Raw genomic sequence first — 21941 nt, forward strand, 5'->3', positions numbered from 1 at the left:
TCACAAAGCTGTTGACCTCAAAATGGACTATATGTAGATAAATGAACACCATCCAATAGTGGGAGGCACGTCTCCACGGATCTCCTGCATTTCAGCAAGTCTTTTTTTTTTTTTTTTTATATTTTATTTATTCATGAGAGACACAGAGAGAGAGGCAGAGACACAGGGAGAGGGAGAAGCAGGTTCCATGCAGGGAGCCTGATGTGGGACTCAATCCGGGGACTCCAGGATCACGCCCTGAGTTGAAGGCAGGTGCCTAACCGCTGAGCCACCCGGGCTGCCCTCAGCAGTCTTTTGATCAAGTGGCATTGACAGCTTTGTTTCAGACTCTTTTTAAAGGATGTTTGTTTGGTAAGCCACCTTGGAAGGCTGAGAGAGTGTCTCCTTTCAGGGCAGAGAACAAGTATGCTTCCTCACCAGGATAAGGCAAATGTTGAGGGAAATATTGGGCAGATTTGATAGCAATGCTTTTATATGATTGTTCCATATTTCTTTAGATTTATTTTTTTTTTAATTTTTATTTATTCATGAGAGACAGAGGGAAAGAGGTAGAGACACAGGCAGAGGCAGAAGCAGGCTTCCGTGGGGGGTCTGAAGTGGGACTCGATCCCAGGACCCCAGCATCACGACCTGAGCCAAAGGCAGACACTTACCCACTGAGCCACCCACGTGCCTCTATCTGATTGCTCCTAATCCCAGAGTTCCTCAATTATGGCCCCGACCTGCTGTTTGTGTACCCCTCCACCTTGCTCACTCTGTATCATTCCCATGTGATTTGGAGCTGGAGGGTAGGGACAAGAGAAAATAACCCATATGAGGCTCATGCTCCCTGCTCTATTTGTAACAACTCCTTCGTTTCTTTGTTTTTCTTTTTTTTTTTTAAGATTTTATTTATTTATGATAGACATAGAGAGAGAGAGAGGCAGAGCCCGACGTGGGACTCGATCCCGGGACTCCAGGATTGCGCCCTGGGCCAAAGGCAGGCGCTAAACCGCTGAGCCACCCAGGGATCCCCACAAGTCCTTCATTTCTGACCCAGGAATCATGACATCTGCTGGCATGTATGAAATTATAGCTGGCTAACTTTTATCTTGCAAGCATGATAAAATCTTAGACACTTTATAATTCTTGACACCATTATTAAAAAACAACTCAGGTGTATGTTCTCGTGACAGTAGGATACCACAAATTAAGAGTTTGCACAAATCAATAGGCCAGGATGGTGGTGGGTGAAGAGCCAGTCAAAACATTTTCAACATCTTAGATGCCTCTAGGCACAGTGTTATTGGTGTTAGACTTGTAAAACCATGACATCTTACTGAACAATAAAGGTCAGGAAATACACAAATAAATATAAATCCTACCACATTGGATAATATTGCAGAGTGTCATTAGGTGGGAAGCTTTTGGGGGCTTCCGTTTTCTAAAGGAAACAACACGCCTTGATTATAAGCATTGACTTCACTACGTGCGCCTAACGCCGGTTAAATAACTAGCGAAAAGTGGAAATGTCATTAAACAAGTAATCTAATGTCATGTTAATAAAACAGTGAAATGATTGAAAGCAACCTTTGAAAAAGGAAGCAATTTCAGATGAAAATTAATTTGGTGTTCAGGCCAATAAATGTGAAGTCTGTGAGAATTTCTGTAGAATTAATTTTGCTACTGAATAGGCTAAGATTAATTGTGAAAGCTAACAATGACTAGTCTTTACTGGGGGTATGATTACAAATCATGCATTTCTCACTCTTGCTTAAATTCAATATCAGTATAGTTCTTCCATACAACATTGTGGTTATCTTGTAAATTGTAGCATTTCTGGGATTTCTGTTTTCCTGGTGATCATTTAGAAATTTTGGCAGAGGCTGTGTTCTTTGTCCTTCTGTTCCCCAGTAATTGAGTGTGCTCCATAGAGGAGGGGCTCTGCAAAGTGACTAGGATAGGGTGACATGTTTGGAACTGGCACTTCTTCTAGATAAAAGATGATTAAGTTCCGGTTTTCAAAATAACAACAACGGGCAGCCCCGGTGGCGCAGCGGTTTGGTGCCGCCTGTAGCCCGGGGTGTGATCCTGGAGACTCGGGGTCGAGTCCCACGTCAGGCTCCCTGCATGGAGCCTGCTTGTCCCTCTGCCTGTCTCTCTCTCTCTCTCTGTCTCTCATGAATAAATAAAATCTTAAAAAAAAAAAAAAAAAACAACAACAAAATAACAACAACGTATTTCTCAGTAAAGGTGCTTCTGTGATACTGCTTTCAACCACCCCCATGAAAATTCAATAGCTCTTTGTTCAAGTGTAGAACCCTGCTTTAGTTTTATGTTTATGATGCCTTCTCTTGTAGGTAGAGCTCTGCTATTTAAAAAATCAATATTCAGAAAGTTCACAGCCTGATGACTTCAGTAACCTTTTGTTCAACTTTCCCCCCTCTAATTAAATCATTTTCCAAATGATAATTTGCTCCGTACTAATTTTGAAGAAATTTTTTTCTTGTGATCTTATTTTGTGCTGTAAATAGTAAGAAGCCACAACTAGTACACGGATACACAGCTTACAAAGCAGAACTATTCCACATCAGCATTCTACTGATTTTTATATGTGAATTAATTGAGGATTACTCTTGGCACATTTTTTTTTGCTCTGAGGACTATCACCTCCACATTTCTCCGCATTAGTTGATTGGTTTGATAATAGCCACCACATTATTTGGGAAGAACTTTGGACACACTGACCACAAGGATTAATGGAACCTCTGACAAGAAATGCTGTGTCCACTAGAATGTAAATTCCAGGGGATCCCTGGGTGGCGCAGCGGTTTGGCGCCTGCCTTTGGCCCAGGGCGCGATCCTGGAGACCCGGGATCGAGTCCCACGTCAGGCTCCCGGTGCATGGAGCCTGCTTCTCCCTCTGCCTACGTCTCTGCCTCTCTCTTTCTCTCTCTCCGTATGACTATCATAAATTTAAAAAAATAAAAAAATAAAAAAAAATTAGAATGTAAGTTCCACAATGGCAAGGACCTTCTCTGGTTGACTTCTCTATCCTCATTGCCTCAAATAGTGAAATTGAGTAGATGTTCAATAATTAATTGCTTAACAATGAAGTAATCTTGTATGAATTTGATATATCTATAAAGAAGGCGGAGTTGGTTTGTGACGCTGGCATTTGTATTTGTCACACTTCATCACATACCCCGTTTTACCATGTGAGTTATATCTTTCCAGATTATTTTATTCATTTACCTGTATATTATCTCTCTCCTTCACTGGATTACAAATTCCATGAGGAAAGGTACCATGTTCTGGGTACTCATTTAGTTACCACACTTAGTGCCAGGCATAAAGTAGATCTGTTGACTGTAATAGTACATTTTATTTTTTATTTTTTGTTTTTTTTTTTGTTTGTTTTTTTACATTTTAATATAAATTTAGTACCTCTGTAATGTGCAAGATAAAAAACAGAGAGATAAGAAAAAATCCAATCTTTGGAATAATTTGACAAATTCTCGAGAAGGGTAGTTGTTTCTGTTCACTACTTGAGGCCAGGTTATGGAACTCACTTTTTTTTTTTTTTTTAAGATTTTATTTATTTATTCATGATAGACATAGAGATAGAGAGGTAGAGACACAGGCAGAGGGAGAAGCAGGCTCCATGCAGGGAGCTATTTGAGAGGATTGAGGATTTCTAGATGACGCTGATAATTCTTGGTTTTGGCAAGAGATAATTTAAGGATTTCATGAGTCTTTAAAGCATAGAGATAACTTCATGGCATCGTTATATTTTAACCCTAAGAGACAATTTAAATGAAATGAAGTATAATCTCATCATTATTATTATATCTGTATGGTTTTTTCATTATCAATAGTACTAGTAATAGTTGTAGTAGTAGTAGTAGTAGTAGTAGTAGTAGTAGTAGTGTCTAGCATATGGCAGGCACCAAAAATAATTGCCAAATGAATTAATGGCCTGTCGTGTTTAGATTTTCTGCCTCTATTGTTCTGTGACATCTTCAGAACAAATCCAAATTTTCCAGTCCTCTTCAAATTCCTAAGTTAGATATACAGTGATTGGGACACCAGCATAAATTTTGAGAGGAGCCAGGGAGCTAATCTCCAACTCTTTTCTGAGAGATAGATACCAACTGTTTGTTCATAAACTTGACCTCTCCAACAGAATAAAAGCTCACAGGGTGCCTGGGTGGCTCAGGTGGTTAAGCGTCTGCCTTCTGCTCATGTTGTGATCCCAAGGTCCTTGGATAGAGTCCTGCATTGGACTCCCTGCTCCGTGGGGAGTCTGCTTCTCCTGCTGCCTTTGCCTCTCTCTCTCTCTCTCTCTCTCTCTCTGTCTCTCATAAATAAATTAATAAAATCTTCCAATAAAAATAATAAAAGCTCACAAACATTTCTATGTGTTCATTATTCAGTTTCCATTTCAATTAAGAAGTGATGTCAGAGAGGTGTCAGGTGTTGACTCCTGGCCAAGGCCTCAAGAGAGAGCAGAAAGTTGGAGCAATGATCACTGTCTAATAAATCAATGATATTAGTTTACATAGGATTGTTCAAGTTATATTGGGCTGTGAAACATGTACCAAGCTTAAAAGACTCTGATAATGAGACACAATGCCAATCTAAGAATTAATAAGTGAAGTATATATTTGGCTCAAGATCTGGGTCCGGTTGTCTGCACAGAGGCTTCCCTACTGATACATAAGGAAATAAATTTATCAATATAATCACAATGCAGCATTTGAGAAAAGGAACAATTTATTATAACCCTAATACTTACTTTTTTTCTATCTTCCAGCTAATTACTCACCAGGTCATGTCACCTCCACTTCTGAAATGTATCTTGAATGATTTTTTCTTTCTTTTTCTATTTCCCTTCCTTAATTCGTCATTTTATTTCCTGAAGGGAAGCTATTCCACTCTGTTTTTTCTCTCTTCAGATCTTTCCTATCTTTGGTCTCATTCTTTTTTTTTTTTTAAAGATTTTATTTATTCATTCATGAGAGACACAGAGATAGAGGGGCAAAGACATAGGCAGAGGGAGAAGCAGGCTCCATGCAGGGAGCCCGACGTGGGACTCCATCCCCGGAGTCCAGGATCATGCCCGGAGTCAGAGGCAGATGCTCAACCACTGAGCCATCCAGGCATCCTTGGTCTCATCCTTTTTAAATCTTTGCTAATCAAGTCTGATAATACTATGCTACACTAGCAGATGATCCTTTTCCTAATATTGTTTGGTCAAGAGTAGCTTGGGATGCCTGGGTGGTTCAGTTGGTTGAGCGTCTGCCTTAGGTTCAGGTCATGATCCTGGAGTCCTGGGAGCTAGTCCTGCATCTGGGTCCCTGCTGAGTGGTTAGTCTGCTTCTCCCTCTTTCTCTGCCCCTCCTCGCTGCTCATGCTTTCTCTCTCACTTGCTCGCATTCTCTCTCAAATAAATAAATGAAAACCTTAAAAAAAAAAAAAGGAGTAGCCTAATGCCCCCTCACAATGCTTGCATCATTTACATTCCTTTTGCCTCTGGATTCCATGCTGCGAACTGCTGATGGTTTAGTCTACAATTCTCCATGTGTTCGGGATCCTTCCCCAACTTCCACATTGGGAACTGTTGTTGGTGGTTGTAGTTTTATATTAGACTTAGTCCACAGTGCCCATTCTTTGAGCCTGGCTGGCTGTGTCCTGCCCCCAGTCCCTGGTTCATTGGTTACTGCTGTTATCCTCAGTTGCATATCCTCAGTTGCATTTCCTCAGTCACCAGAGTCACCAGTGATTTCTGTTCATGTGCACAGGAGGTAAAGACTGTTGCTAAAAGGAAAACTTGGAAGTCAGAGAGCAGAGATACTTGTTTGGCTCTGAGAAACCCAAAGACCTTGCTTAAGAAATGGGATGCTTTACATCGGAAATGTTGAGCATGCCACCTTCTGGTAACCTGCTTATTTTATGTATAAGAACCATAGTCCAGGGGCAGCCCAGGTGGCTCAGCGATTTAGCGCTGCCTTCAGCCCAGGGCGTGATCCTGGAGACCTGGGATCAAGTCCCACATGGGGCTCCCTGCATGGAGCCTGCTTCTCCCTCTGCTTCTCTCTCTCTCTGTCTCTCATGAATAAATGAATAAAATCTTAAAAATATATATATAAGAACAATTGTCTTGTAAAAAAAAATAAAGAAGAAGAGGAAGAACCATAGTCCTGGAAGTTGCAGATATCTAGCAAGATGACAAAATTTTACTGCAAAGAATCTAGAATTACACTGGTCATTATTGGGAGCATTCCAATTAGACAGGATCACTCATTTAAGAAATTCACTTGAGAGCAAGGGATCCTAAAGTTGAATAAACAGAATGGGATGTCTACTTTAATTGGTATATAGAAGCATACAGAAGGCTTCAAGATTCCAAAATAGCTTCATTAAAGGACTTGTTACAAAAAAAAACTAATGAAAAATTAAAGACACAATAGGGACCTAAAACAGAAGACTATGAAGCTGACATGACCCCCCTTCCGCCCCCTTCCTTTTTCACTTCAGTACTCACTTTTCAGTAATTCTCTGAACCGCCTTTCCACTCTGAAGAGACTATTAGACAGTTACTGTATAAAAAACTCACCAAAAAGTCCCTTACTGGCTCACTCAGCAGAACGTATGACTCTTAATCTAGGGGTTGTGAGTTCAAGCCCCACGTTGGGTGTAGAGATTACTCAAGAATAAAATCTTAAAAAATATATAATAAAATAAAGTAAAATAAAACTCCCCAAGGCTGCAGACAAACCCATTCAGGTATACTTCACCCCTTAGTCAATTGCTGAACTAATGTTTATAAATTAAAGAATTTCCTAAGTCAAGGGAGGAACCCCAAAAGGTTTTTTTTTTTGTTTTGTTTTGCTTTTTGTTTTTTTTAAGATTTTAGAGTCCAGGATGACTTGGAGAACAAAAGGCATAAGAAATATAGAAAAAAAATAAATTTCCTTTGCAGCCCATTGACAAGTTCTTAAGATTCACAGGGTAACATTCCTCCAGGGACTCAACTGTCTTGGTGCTAATACTTTGCTAGACGCAAAAAGCAACCTTACCTTTGATCTTAGTCTGACCTCTAGGATCCTGTAAGCTTTCTTTAACATATAAAAATCCCTTTTGGGGCAGCCCCAGTTTGGCCCCACCTGCAGCGTGATCCTGGAGACCTGGGATCGAGTCCCACATCGGGTTCCCTGCGTGGAGTCTGCTTCTCCCTCTGCCTGTGTCTCTGCCTCTCTCTCTGTGTGTGCCTCTCATGAATAAATAAATAAAATCTTAAAAAAAAAAAATCCCTCTGGAAACTTCCTTTACCTCTACCCCCATCCAAGAGACATGTTAGCAATCATCCTCCAAACATATGGCCTGATAGGAAAACGTTGAGTTTCAGAGTGAACAGTCAAGAGAGCATTTTTGAGGTGTCTTCAGTGCAAAAAGGTGTTTTTTTTAAAGCCCAGGGACAGGACCTGTGGGCAGAAGGAGCTACCCTGGGGTCATGAGGAGTGGTTATTTATATAACAGTAAATTGGGAGGGGGTCAGGGAGAGCTTAAGTCTCTAAGGAATTTGGAAGCAAGGTTTCCAAGACCTTGAGGGGCTAGCTATTGCTGGGATGAGGTCATTTACTACTGTCTGGTAAAACCTTATTCTTGAGACCGTCAGTGGGCCATGTGCTTGGAAGATGATTGCTAACATATATCTCGGGTGGGAGGGGGGGAAGGAAGTTTCAAAAGAAATGTTTTAAAAATCTATTTATGTATTTATTTATTTATTTAGAGAATGAGAGAAATAGAGAAACTGAGCATGTATGCGAGTGGGGTGGGGGGCAGAGGTAGACAGAGAATCCCAAGCAGACTCCAGGCTGAACATGAATCCCAACTTGGGGCTGGATCCCCCGACCTTGAGATCATGATCTCAACTGAAATCAAGAGTGGGTTGCTTAACCAACTGAGCCACCCAGGCACCCCTCCAAACGAATTTTTATATATTAAAGGAGACTTATAGGATCCTGTAGGTCTGGCTAATGTTAAGCTAGAGTATTGAACATTGAGGCAGTTGCTTTCCCAGAGGAAGATCACTCTGCCTGTATCAAGGACTTGTCAATGTGATACGGGAGAGCTTGGTTCTTATCTCAAGGGGTCTAAGAAAGAATCTCGTGGATATAGGAGAGTGAATAAAGGGAGAGAAGTTTATTAAGTAAAGAGAAAGAGAAAGCTCTCAGGAGTGAGAGGGTTCCCGACAGAGTTGACACTGAGGGCTTATAGGGTTGGTCTTTTATTAGAAGCCAACCAGGGATCCTAAATCCTTTCAACATTATTTACTGCTATCACCATTGAGTAAGGACTAGTGATAACATCTTTAAGGCCTTACTTCTTTGGGGTCTGGTTATCCTTTGTTGGTCACAGATGACTGTCATAAAAAGACACTCTCCCAGCCCACAACTAGGGCAGGGCGGTCTGGCTTGTTTTCTTTTTCTTTCTTTCTTGTTTTCTTTTTTCTTTCTTTCTTTCTTTCTTTCTTTCTTTCTTTCTTTCTTTCTTTCTTTCTTTCTTTTTTCTTCCTTCCTTTTTTTTTTTTAAGATTTTGTTTATTTATTCGTGAGAGACACAGAGAGAGAGAGAGAGAGGCAGGCAGAGGGAGAAGCAGGCTCCATGCTGGGAGCCTGATGCGGGACTGGATCCTGGGATTCAATCCCCGGACTCCAGGATCAAGCCCTGGGCCAAAGGCAGGAGTTAAATAAACCACTGAGCCACCCAGGGATCCCTATGGCTTGTTTTCTTATCTCAGGTTTCTTACACCTCAGCATTCTTGGGATTTTTGTGAGCCTGCTTCCATGGCCCCCTACCTAGCCCTGCCTAGCTCCATTGCCCAAATGGGCTGTAAATTGTAAGGAAATTTATTTTTTGTGTGTATTTCTTTTACCTTTGTTCTCCACATCAGGGCCCACTGCTATACAACCCCACCCCCCAGGATGATATTCCAGATCCTTCACCAGAAAGGGCTCTCAAAGTAGCAACCGAATTTATTATTATTTTTTTAAACCAAACGTAGGGCTGGAACTCAAGACCCCAAGGTCAAGAGTTGCCTCCTGTACCCACTGAGCCAACCAGGCTTCCCAGCATCTGGACGTTTACAAGCTGAGTCTTCCTGGCCCATACTGATTGTTTTGTTATTCAAACATTCAAACAAAAGAAAAATGAATCTGATGGCAGTCTTTAAAGCCTGCTTGGAGGCCCTCTTCTTAGGGCATTCCAAATTCAATACAATAAATAAGGTTACCTCGCCTCTTCTAGCAGCTCTCTTTGTAAATAGATTATCTCCTGAGATTAGTGGATTGATAAAAAAAAAAAAAAAAAAGGCAGAAAATAGAATGGGGAGCCATGGGCCAGAGTGAGCTAGTGACTGGAGCTGAGCATTTTGAAAGGACCCTGGAGCAAAATTGCAAAACAAAAATCCACCAAGCTAATAGCTTTACAGCTACATCAGCTCCAAGGCCAGAGGCCCAAAATAACACCTACGCCTCCTCCATTACGTTCTCCTAGGGGTTCATTATCAAAACCCTGGCCCAGAAATCGATGTCTCAATTGTAATCAACTGGGACACTGGAAAAGAGATCATCCTCAATGTTCTTATGCAAATTCTTCTCGAAGTGACCTCTAGAGGAGCCCCCCCTCTTGGGGCCCCTCCCACGACCGATAGGACTCCAAGGGGTTTTCCAGGAAACTATTTACCAGTAATTCCCTTAAATACTCAAGGGGAAGCTAAAATGAAAATTAATGGGTTTATTCAATCCTGCCAGAGATATTTAGTGTGTCCTGGCTGAAACCTTCACAAGATGTTTGAAATGATTTAATGACTTTATGATAACAAACTTGACTAAGGCGGAAGCTGATATTTCAAGCCGGGTAGAAATTTTTTTCAAGGCTTTCTCCCCTAAACTGAAACAAAACTGCGCAACTCAGAGGAAAAGAAGCAAATTGGAGCAAAGGTAGTTGAAAGGGCGGGTCAGCCTCTTCATTAGGTCTGCAATGGGGAACTGGAAACAACTGTCTTTGTCCTGCAAATGTCCCTAGGGCCAGAGGTGTGGCCCTGGAGGAGTAAAATTCACCTATTTTTTTTTTTTAATTAAGATTCAATATATTAACATATAAAGTATGAGTCTTGGAGGTAGAGGTCAGTGATTCATCAGTCTTATAACACCCAGTCCTCATTACCTCCTGTACCCTCCTTCATGCCCATCACCCAGTTACCCCGGCGCCCCCCTCCGCCCCTCCAGCCACCCTCAGGTTGTGTCCTCTGATTAATGAGTCTCCTATGGTTTGTCTCCGTTTCTGGTTTTGTCTTGTTTCACCTACCCTTTATTATGCCAACCCCCCAAACCTTTCCCGTGCCTCTTAAGGGGCTTGAAAAGATCTGGACCCAGTTGTCTTTTGCCCATATCTGTGCCTGTGTGCTACAAATGTCCTACCCTCTTCTCTTGAGCCTAATTGGCATTCTTTGAATACAGACTTCGGAGAGAAGTTTCTGGGGGGGGTGGGCAGTGAGAGGGAGGTATTTGGAAATTGGGCCTATAATGTCTTCTCCACAAGTATTACTGTAGCCCCCAGCCTCCCGATCCGTGGTTTGGTTGCAGGATTTCTTCTCCTTAAGCGCTGGGGTTCTTAGTGTCGCTGCTTGCAAGAATGAAGAGGTGGCCCAGACAGTGATGGACAGCAAGGCAATGTTTATGGAGCCATAGTACAAAGCTCCCAGAGATAGATGGGACCCAAGAGGGTTGTCCCCCAAATTTCTAAGTCTAGGGGTTTTTATGGGCTGGTTGGCAGGCTGTTTTCATCTGATTAACCCTTCACGTGTCTGTCATCCAATCTGGCTTTTGTCCAGGTGCTCATCTACTTACCTGTTAGGTAGTTTGTTCACTAGGGAAAGAGTGGAGGGCTCCTAAAGGGTGGAGCAAAATCGTTTTAAGGGTGGTTTCCTCTTGGTGGGGAGGGGCTTGTCCCTACCTGCCTCTCTTCTGACCATCCCTTATTAATTTCAGTTCCCCCTGGGGTTGAAGATCCTCCTCCTGACAAATTACCAAGTCAGGAGTAGCCTGACACTGAGCCACAGTGCCTGTGTCACTTGCCTCATTTTGTCTCCTCCCATAGGCATTTCATCATCTCACATCCTCAGAAGAAGGGAGATGGCAATAAGGTGTTTTGAGAGAGACCACATTCCTGTAACTTTTATTGCAGACTACTGTTAGAGTTGTTTAGTTTATTATTGTTGTTAATCTCTTCTTATGTCTGATTTATAAACGATCATGACTATATATAGGGAAAAACATAGTATACAGAGGGGTCAGTGTTGTCTGAGGCCTCAGGCATCCACTAGGAAGTCTTGGAAAGTATTTTCCATGGATAGGGGACAAGTGTTGTAAAAACAAAAGCTGAAAGCTCTCTGCATCTGTGAATATCACACACAGGACCAGTAAGAAAGCCTAAGAACCTCATAGAGGCCACTGAGAGTGGTGCTAATGCCCTTAATTTTGATCACACCTCTCAGGCTAGAGTTTGATGAAGTGGGGGTAATTGTTAAAAAAAAAAAGAGACCGCAGCCCAAAGTAGAGAAGCATTTGCCCCTGTCAACAGCAGAGACTTGATTACAGTTTCATCCTTACCTGGGAATGGGGCCTTTTACCCTTCGCTCTGAACTTTCCTGATGAGCAGTGTTAAGGGCATCTGTATGAAAACCATCTGTGTGTAGTGAAACGCCGGAACCACCTGCATCCCAGTGTTCATAGCAGCAAATGTCCACAATAGCCAAACTGTGGAAGGAGCCTCGGTGTCCATAGAAAGATGAATGGATAGAGAAGCTGTGGTCTATGTATACAATGGAATATTCCTCATCCAGTAGAAACGACAAATACCCACCATTTGCTTCAACGTGGATGGAACTGGAGGGTATTATGCTGAGTGAAATAAGTCAGTCGGAGAAGGACAATCATTATATGGTTTCATTCATATGGGGAATATAAGAAATAGTGAAAGGGATTATAGGGGAAAGGAGGGGAACTGAATGGGAAAAATTAGAGAGGGAGACAAACCATGAGACACTCTTAACTCTGGAAAACGAACAAAGGTAGTGGAAGGAGAGGTGGGTGGGGTGACTGGGGCACTGAGGAGGGCACTTGATGGGATGAGCACTGGGGGTTATACTATATGTTATCAAATTGAACTTCAGTAAAAACAAACAAACAAACAAAAAAGAAAACCATCTGTGCTGTTCTTTCCTCCCTCCAAGGCTTTCCTCCCTCCAAGGACAATGAAAGGATCTTCTGTTTTGCTGATAACTTCTTTGCCCCACCCTCCTGCTCTAACAACCTTCCATTTTGTACAACTCCTCTGGGCCTTTCTCTTGCTAGATGGAATGCTGCTGCTTGATTCATGAATAACTTAATAAAATAATTCAGATATTCAGATTTATGACACTGAATTTTTTTAATACTACACACACACAAATACACAGGTACATGTGGTACAAGTGTGTGCATTAGGTATATATATATTTTTTCTTTTTTTTTAACTAAAAAGGGAATTTATCTTCCCTCTCTACTTTTTATTTTATACGTGTCTTTAATAAAAAGCATATAGTTGAAATTTTTTAAAAGATTTTATTTTTAAGTAATCTTTATACCCAACATAAGGCTGGAACTTGATGATAACCTCAAGATCAAGAGTTGCACGCTCTGTTGACCGAGCCAGCCAGGCACCCCATAGTTGAATTTTTAAATGCAACTTGAAAATTTTTGTCTTTTACTCAGGAATGTAATGTTGGGGAACAAGAATTTCTGCCCCCTCAAAGATCCTTCTACCTGGACTAAGAATAAAATTGACATACGACAGATGAGCAGGAGAAAATCAAATTTAATGGCCATATGCTCAGGGAATCCATGTAGACCTGGAAATTCCAAAGACAGTCAGGCAAGAGGAGGTTTATGGTCATTCTGAACTAAGGAGGAAGTGATAGGGATCTGGGATTTCAGAGGAAAGAAATGCACTTCACAGGGCCGTAAGAGTAGATGTTTGTCCTGCCATACACATGGGTCCCTCAGATAAAATTTATCTCTGCTAATAACCCTTATTCTGGGAAAGACCTCTAATTTCGATCTTTTATGGGGTTAAGGAAGGAACCAAGGTTTCTTGAGCCCCCAGGGTCTCAAATACCTTCAGCTTGTGGAGGCTGAGAAAAATTAAGGCCATCCCACATAAAGTTTAGGGTTAGCACAAGTACAGCCATCTTAGGCCCCTGTGAATAAGAGCTGAACTTTATGGGAAAAACTGCAGAATGTCCTCAATGTCCTCAGCAGGGAATCCCATATCAGAAAGACAGCAGAGCCCATGCCCATGGTAGAAAGCCCCATATCAGAATGAGAACAGAGCTCAATGTCCTTGAAAGCCCCATATCAGAGTGTAAACAGAATTTGAGAAATTCCTCCACCCCTTCTGAAAATCCCCTAGAGCAGCCTATAAAAAACCCAGCTGTAACCCACTTTGGGGTCCAAGTCCCTGCTCCCCCGCTGTGTTGGGTATACTTGGACCCAAGCTCGAGCTTGTAAATAAACCCTCGTGTGCTTGCATTGGTGTTGGCTCCTTGGTGGTTTCTCGGATTCGCAATCTTGGGCACAACAAGCTCAAAATAATCTCCGTGTCAAAGTAGTACATTCTTGGGGGTGGTTGGGGGACCTATTCTGAATCCTTCTGTAGCTTGTTGGCATTTATTTTGATACCTGGCTTACTGGACTCATTTCCATGATCTTAGCTTATGCTTTCTAATTGATTTTTTATTTTTTTTATAGTGTCTTTTTACTTTTTATGTATGGATAAACTTTTTATGTATGGATACGCCTGGGTGGCTCAGTGGTTGAGCATCTGCTTTTGGCTCAGGTTGTGATCTTGGGGTCCTGGGATCGAGTCCCATATCGGGCTCCCCTCGAGGAGCCTGCTTCCCTCTCTCCCTATGACTCTGCCTCTCTCTGTGTCTCTCATGAATAAGTAAATAAAATCTTTAAAATAAATGACAAATTCTCAGTTGAAATATAGTGGGTTCTCATAATGTGTTAAGATGCATACTTGTATCTTTCCCCATAAGTTTCTAAAATTTCTAAAAATTTATTATTATTTTTAAAGTTCCAGTGTAGTTACCATACAGCATAATACTTAACCTTATCAATACTTGTACTTCCTGCCAGCCTTGGCACGCTCTCACCTTTCTCTAAGGCCAGCATCTAACAAAGCTGGCATGCACATGACAGGGGCTCAGTTTTGTTGGAATCCTGTTTAAACAGTAGAAATAATATTTGTGTAATATCTCTGATAGTGTCTGGATAAGTGCTTGGCAAATTAACTCAGTACAGTTTGGAATGAAACAGCATAGTGGAAAGGGAGGATTTGCCAAATACTTATTTGAAATTCTAGTGTCCTTGCATCCCAGTCCAGGGCTTTTGATGACCCTGTCTTCCAAAGACACATCCAATAGAACCTGTGCTCGGTGGCTTTATCCACATGGCACACTTGTCAACATTTAGACCTTACTGAATCGGATAGCAAATAATCAAAGAAGCCAAAAGAGGCAAGTACTTCATAATTACAGACACCAGTGGGTCTAGCTGCCTGGAGGTGGGGGTGGGAGCTTCTAGGGAATTTAACCAATATGCTTTGCTCATATAATGAAATCCAACCGAATAGTCCTTAAAAAATTATTGAAAAGACCGGATTAAATAGTATCGGTGGAGGATATGAAAGCTCCCCATGACAGGATCTCAACTGGAAGCTAAAGGAAATGGGGAAGTGAGCTTACTGAATGCTGAGGCGTCTGGACTGACATCCAATATATTAAGATTCCTCCTCCTTGTCTCTCTCTCTCTTTGTCTCCCCCCCCCCCCCCGCCACCCTAGATTTTCACATCTTCAGTTTTTAATCATCAATGTTTGTGTCATATCCAGGCCACAGAGGAATTAAGATAAATACGTCCTATTCAGCGACACAAAGTCTTTTCTGAGCCCAGAAAGACTACTTTCCACCCCTCCTCACCTCCGGAATCCTTTGCCCTCTGCACACTCTAAATTCCCCGCTACCCAGGAGCAAGGGGACTGCCAAAGGGAAAGCCCTCTCCCTCGTGACACTGCATACCCCAGATACCGAGGGGACACTCAAGTGCCCTTGCAGTGCCCTTCCCTCCTGTAGGTGCTGGGAGGAGTATGCTCCCCCATTTTCCTAGGGCCTTGGTGCTCCCTTTTATGCCACAGCAGGACACCTACCCCCAGAAGATTTTCTTCTGCTTCTAGAAAAAAAGCACAAGTACTTTCCATTTGTATGGGCAGCTTTATAATGCTGTCCTACTAGGGGAAACTTTTCAGATGCTTTGGGTCACCCTAAAGTCATGTGCTCCCTCTGCCTCTTTTCTGCTCCTTGTTCTATTCATTTCTTTATTTTCTTACCTGCTCCTTCTATCTACCCATCTATCTCCTTTTCCCTTTCCTTTTCATTATTATTATTATTATTATTATTATTATTATTAGTTTATTTGACAGAGAGAGAGCACATGAGCAGGGTGGAGAGGCAGAGGGAGAGGGAGAAGCAGGTTCCCCACTGAGCAGGGAGCCTGATGACAAGGGGCTCCATCCCAGGACCCTGAGCTCATGACCTGAGCCAAAGGCAGACTCTTGACTGGTTGACTGACTGACCACCCGGATGCTCTTTCCTTTCGTTCTCCTTTTCTCTTTCATTCTTCTTCTTTTCTGTCTTTGCTTCAGTCTCTCTTGTTTCATACATTGATTTTCCTCACAGTAATAAATAATAAAATATTCACATTTACTGCTCTTCCAGTTGTGTTTGCAATCATGTTCACAAACCTTCTCATAGGCAAATATGTTAATTATCAAAAGAATCCTAGTAATAAAGTGCCATCACCAATCTGAATTTGTGTATGTGAAAAATCAAGCTCAGAAAGGCTAAGTCCAAAGCCCAGACTCGGCATTCAACCCGGGCAGAAACAACTGGAAAGTCCTTGATTGTGTCGCTGTCTACTTGTATCTGAGAACCTCTCTGCTCTGGTATGTTATTTTGTTGTGCAGGCAGTACTTTAAGAACTGACTGGTGGAAAAAAAAAAAAAAGAACCGACTGGTGGTAGGCATTTTTAAGGTCAGCATGTCAACTACATTTTGTGTGTAATGTTTGTAAGATATTCTACAGATGGCCCCATTATTTTGTTATTTTACCTGGAACTGTTTGAAAGATAATGAGGAAGCTGATTTCAGCAAATATGTATATGAAAAATATTTTCTTATTAGGTGTCTATCAACTACAACAAATTGTTTGGGACGCCTGGGTGGCTCAGTGGTTGAGCGTCTGCCTTCCGCCCAGGGCGTGATCCTGGGGACCTGGGATCGAGTCCCACGTTGGGCTCCCTGCATGAGGCTTGCTTCTCCCTCTGCCTGTGTCTCTGCCTCTCTTTCTCTGTATGTCTCTCATGAATAAATAAATAAAATCTTTAAAAAAAAAAACAAATTGTTCATGGTGCTACTTATAGTTTGATTAAATTGAAAATTCAGTTTGGGTGTCACAATCATGATGCTACTTAGAAATAGTATTTGAGGAGGAGCCTGGGTGGCTCAATTGGTTAAGTGCCTGACCCTTGGTCATAATCTCAGGGTCGTGAAATTGGGCCCCTTGGCAGGCTCAGCGCAGAAAGACCCTCTCTCTCTTTCCTTCTGCCCCCCCACCCCGATAAAAATAAATACATCTTAAAAAATAAACAAGAAATAGTACTTGAGGGTATTCTGCTATGTGTTTCCATGTCATTTGCCATCGAAGGACATCATTTCGCAGAAAATAAAGCCATAAACATACACTGGTCTTTTCAGTCAGATTCGTCTTGCTTCCATGTTGGCACCTCTAGGATGACATAATTTAAGAGAAATTCTCTGCTGGTCGTGTTGCAGGGTTGCAGCGTTCTTGTCTCACGGAGTCAAAGAATGAATCTCAAGAACACGAAAGGGTGAAGTGAAGTGAAAGTTTATTAAGTGAAGGTCAGAGCAGAGAGGAAAGAGAAAAGCTCTCTGGCCTGAGAGGAGTCCCAAGGGGCTTCCACTGAGGGCTTTTAGTGGCAGTCTTTTACTGAGAACTGGCTGGGAAGCTTGTGGCCTTGAGATTCTTGCGTCATCCCTTCTCTCTGGTTCTGCTCCACCTGCCAGGAATAGATCTGGAGCCCCGTCAGGGGACCCAGGGGCCTCCTATCGCTCCCACCTCTCCCTTCACCCTTTCCCTCTTCATGGTACAGGACCTGTGGGCAGAAAGAGCCATACTGGGATTGTGAAGAGTGAGTGATGGTATATTTTTTAATTAGTGGGGTTGAGGGACAGGGCAGGTCTCCAAGGAATCCAGAAGGAAGTCTTTCAGGACATGGAGGGGCCAGCTGCTGCCAAGATGAGGTGACTTTTCAACATGAAAGTACGAAGGTGGCCACGAGTTGCCTGAGGACGGTCATGCTCTGGGTGTGTTGGGGATCTATCAGTGGGCTGCAAGCTGTAAAGAGATTTTAATTGAAATGACTTTTCTTTTGCCTTTGTTTCCCACATCAGTAGGAGCCATTCTAGAGTTTTCCTTGTCCCTCGTGTATCATATCAAGTCCAATAGCCAATTAATTCCTATCTCTCCAGTTCATCCTCCCTTTTCTATCCTGACTGCTATCACCCTAACCTAGGCCCCATTGCCTCTCTCTGGGACTACCAAAGTGGTTGCCTAACTGGTCTCCTGGTTTCTAGGATTGTGCTACTCCAGTCTGATCTCCACATGCTAACCTAAGACCTTTTGAGAACCAAAGCTGATCCAGTCTGTCTTTTTCTTAGAAGAAATCAAGTTTTCATAACAACTAAAGAAAAAATAAACCCAAGTTCCAGGGCACAGCATACAGCGGCCTTAAAATACGACCCAGACTTTCATCTATTTCATTCCTTCTGCATACCAACTATATGGGATGGCATTCTCAACTTTTCTCCCTGAGAGACTCCTGGAGTTTCAGCATTTTCTTTTTGAAGTATTCCCTGATATCTCCAAGTTGAATTGATCAATCGTTATTATCCCATAACTTATAGTAAGCTATTATCATAACCACTGTACTGAATACAGTTTATTTGGCACCAGTGAGCTTTGCGGGCAAAGCGTATATGCATTATTGGCTTATTAACGTAGAGCCAAGCACAGAATCTTGTGTGTCAGTTAACTATCAGTAATGTTTATTGAAGTTAAAGAAAAAGGCAGTGTAACATGGAATTTAGAATAAAATGTGAGCTGACTCTATTGAAACCAATAAATCCATCCCCAGAAATCACTAAAACTCTCTTCCGTCTTTCATTCCTCTTTTCCTCTTTATCATCCTTGCCACATCCCTGATTTCAGTTCTCGTCATGTCTCACTTGGGTTATTTTTTTTTTTCCTCACTTGGGTTATTAAAATAACCTTGTATCCTCCATCCAGTTTTTCTCCTTCTTCCCCGAAGCATCATCCACGCTGTCAGAGTGATCAAACCAAAACAGTTTGCCCCTGTTAGTCTCCAGCTTTTCACACACCGAGCAGCTCGCCACTAGCCTTTGGATGAAGTTCAAACTTCTTAGCTTGATATAAAAGGCCCTTCAAAACTTGGCTATGGTATATATGTTGTAATCTCCTGTAACTCTTCCAAATATACAGTACTCTTTCATGGCTCTGACTAATATCCCTACGATTCTTTCACTCATCCTTCAAAGTCCAGTATAACTGGACTCCAGTATAATAATACTGTATTTATTTATTTATTATACTGGAGTATAATACCTCCTCTCTCTTAATTTCTTTGACCGCCATTCACTTCGCCCCACTCAAGAAGAATGAATTGTTCCAAAAATAGGTTTTACACACATCTCTTATACCATACCTTGCACCATTGTAGTTGTGTATGCATCTGTCTTTCTCCATAGACTGTAGATGACTGGAATCCAAGGGCTGTGGATTACCCAGTTTTGTCTCGAAATCCAAGTTTGGAGTCTAGATGACAATCAGAGTTTGTTGCATGTCAAATGGGCCCGAATTATTTGACAATATATACTATAAGATGGTAGGTTACAGGTTATATAAATACAGGTTATGTAAATATATATAATTATGGTATATACTATATAGCTATGCCAACTGTATATTGTAAAATGTCTATTAAACTCTTGTGAGCAATCCATTTGGTTGTACAGAGTAAAATCAATGCTGAAATATCCTGAAGTATAGGATATACCTTCCAGGATAGCTCAAATTCATACTCTTTATTAATTTCATGTAAATTGTTTTAGCTCTTCTATGCCCCATCCCGTAGACTACGTACCATCTCAGAAATCCAGTAATGTGGTTGTTGCATGACATTGGATGGAGTAAAAGTATCATTTGTAAATGGACATTTTAATCATGAACACATGGCATATCCTGAAATATTTCTGTCCCTTTTATCTTTTTTAAAGATTTTATTTATTTATTTGTTCATAAGAGACACACAGAAAAAGAGAGAGAGAGAGAAAGGCAGAGACACAGGCAGAGGGAGAAGCAGGCTCCATGTAGGGAGCCCGACATGGGACTCCATCCCGGGTCTCCAGGATCACGCCCTGGGCTGAAGGTGGCACTAAACCACTGAGCTACCCAGGCTTCCCTCTGCCCCTTTCTTTTAAAACTTGTACAAGGTGGTTAATGCTATCGGTGAAATTTTAATCATTGGTTTATTCAACCGATATTTGTCAAGAAATTACTTACGGTAGGTACTCATGTAGGTTTTATGATATAGCATAAATGAAACTACATTAGCCTCTGGAGCATATACTAACAATAAACAAATATTATTCAATAAGATATTATGAAAAATTTTATGAAGGAAAAGTCCAGGGTGTTACGAATATATGTAACACCTCTGAACCTCAATTTTGTCCTTTATAAGTACGCAGAGTACTTTTTAAAGAGTAATAATAATAATACCAATTGCTATTTATAAAAATCCCTCTTATCTCTGTTTACTGTTCACAAATATTTTCACATCATTTATTCTTTCAACAGATATTTATGGAATGTCTCCTCTATATCAGGGACTGTCCTAAGCACAGTGAATATAATGGTAAAGCCTAACTCACTTATTAATTAGTCATACGAATATGATGAGTGCTATGAAGGATATGGTCCCTGCCATCACAGAATATGTAGTGTGTTAAAGGATAATGTTGAGTACAAGGGGCAATCTCAAAATAGCATGATAATTTAGCATTGGAACTTTAATGAGGAGGAATTTAAAAACACTTCCTAATAAGGGTCGGTCTGTCCTTTCATTAATTATGTAGGCACTGTATGATTCTCTGGAAATCCTATATGCTCTAAAATCCCTTTCCCAATTAAAAGCCCCATTTCATCTATTTACAGAACTCAGGTAGCTATCTGATAGAAAGCAGTTTGATCAGATCAATTTAAACTATGGTATAAACAAATCAATTTTCAGCCCTTCCAGAGATGATTGTATTTTAAAATGATTAATTTATACTTTCAAATTACTACATCTCTAATGGTGTTCAGTGTGGCTAAGAACATTTTAGGAGTCAGGAGAATCTCTAAGAACCCCCACATTATGTCTAGAAGATAATCACCTTCACCGCCTGCATAGGAGGCCAGGGCTTTAAAAGAAGGAGGGAAATCAATTGAAAAGAAATTCACATTATATATTTATTTTTTAAAGAATATCCCGTTGTACCCTAGGTTCACTCTCGAGCCCATGTCTACCATTAGAGTCGTGCCCGATTAGAATGGAAGACCTTGAAGAACACTGCAACATCCACAAAGAAAAATCCACGTTAAGGCACTTGAAGGTCCACAAAGGAAAATTCAATTTACAATCCCTAGGTGCTATTCAATAGCCTTGGAACAATTTCCAACAACAATGGCTGAGATACTATTGGGTCTTAGAGTAACTCAGCTAACCAAAAAAATTAAGCCAAACACCTGATTCCCCCAGCAGCCTAGATAATTGGGGTTTTATGCTACATTAACAAAAACATTAGACAGTTATTTCCCCCATCTGTTTCCTTGTTCTAAAACCCCCAGCAAAAGTCTTTGTAGTAGCTCTTAAAAATGTTCCTTGAATTTTATTCCATTTCCGTGGTTCTTACCTAAATTGTCTTTGCTGACATTGTTGCCTTAAATGGTGATGTTGCGTCCCACGCATTTTCGTCATTTCATTTGTGTCACATTCCCTTTATTTCTTCAGGTTACAAAGGGAAACTCTCCACACCATATCAGAAATGATCATATCAGATCAGCCTTTAAAATATTGGCATTCTTTAACGTTAAACGTAATTCGTCCATTTTTGACTATTTTTTAGAAATTTTCTACAGTGTGAATAAGTCTTCCATAGCTATTAAAGAATAGTGTTCAATAAATTAACAATTTAAGATGCCTCACATTTTATCAGCAAATCTGGTCAGCTGTGTGTCTGCCAAGGAGTTATGAAATCAGTAGCAACGGCAGCTGCCACAGCAATAGAACTTCATGTTCCTTTTTCCTAGCATAGATTGAAGAGCTGTTTTTACCTTCGGACACAAAAACTGGACAAAGGATTGTAAGAACCGAGTGAGAAATTTCCTTTGATTTTAACACAGACTGAGAATTATTTGTCCTGGGGAAGGAGAATGGTGTTTTTTTTCCATTTGACATCTTTCAGTTCTGTCTTGGCAGGCTTTCTTAATATTTCATCATGATGGCGTAATTGTGGATATTCTCAATGCTAGTACCTAACCATTTTGATAGTTACTTTACAGAGCTTAAAGGTGTTGGATATTTTAGACAGCTCTTAATTATCAATTTGAATATTTGGAAGCCCAACTTATTTTTCCTATGTCAAGGCAAATT

General features: G+C 41.1%; 1 long non-coding RNA gene across 1 annotated transcript; it reads right to left on the reverse strand.

The window, feature by feature from the left end:
- Positions 1–17037: 17037 nt before the first annotated feature.
- Positions 17038–21441, reverse strand: LOC144308763 (uncharacterized). Its single transcript, XR_013375086.1, has 3 exons — positions 21202–21441; positions 18951–19060; positions 17038–17563 (listed from the first exon to the last, which is right to left on the reverse strand). It is a non-coding gene; the product is annotated as an uncharacterized LOC144308763 (long non-coding RNA).
- Positions 21442–21941: the final 500 nt, after the last annotated feature.

This window comes from Canis aureus, chromosome X (assembly GCF_053574225.1).
Source record: "Canis aureus isolate CA01 chromosome X, VMU_Caureus_v.1.0, whole genome shotgun sequence".
NCBI lineage: Eukaryota > Metazoa > Chordata > Mammalia > Carnivora > Canidae > Canis > Canis aureus.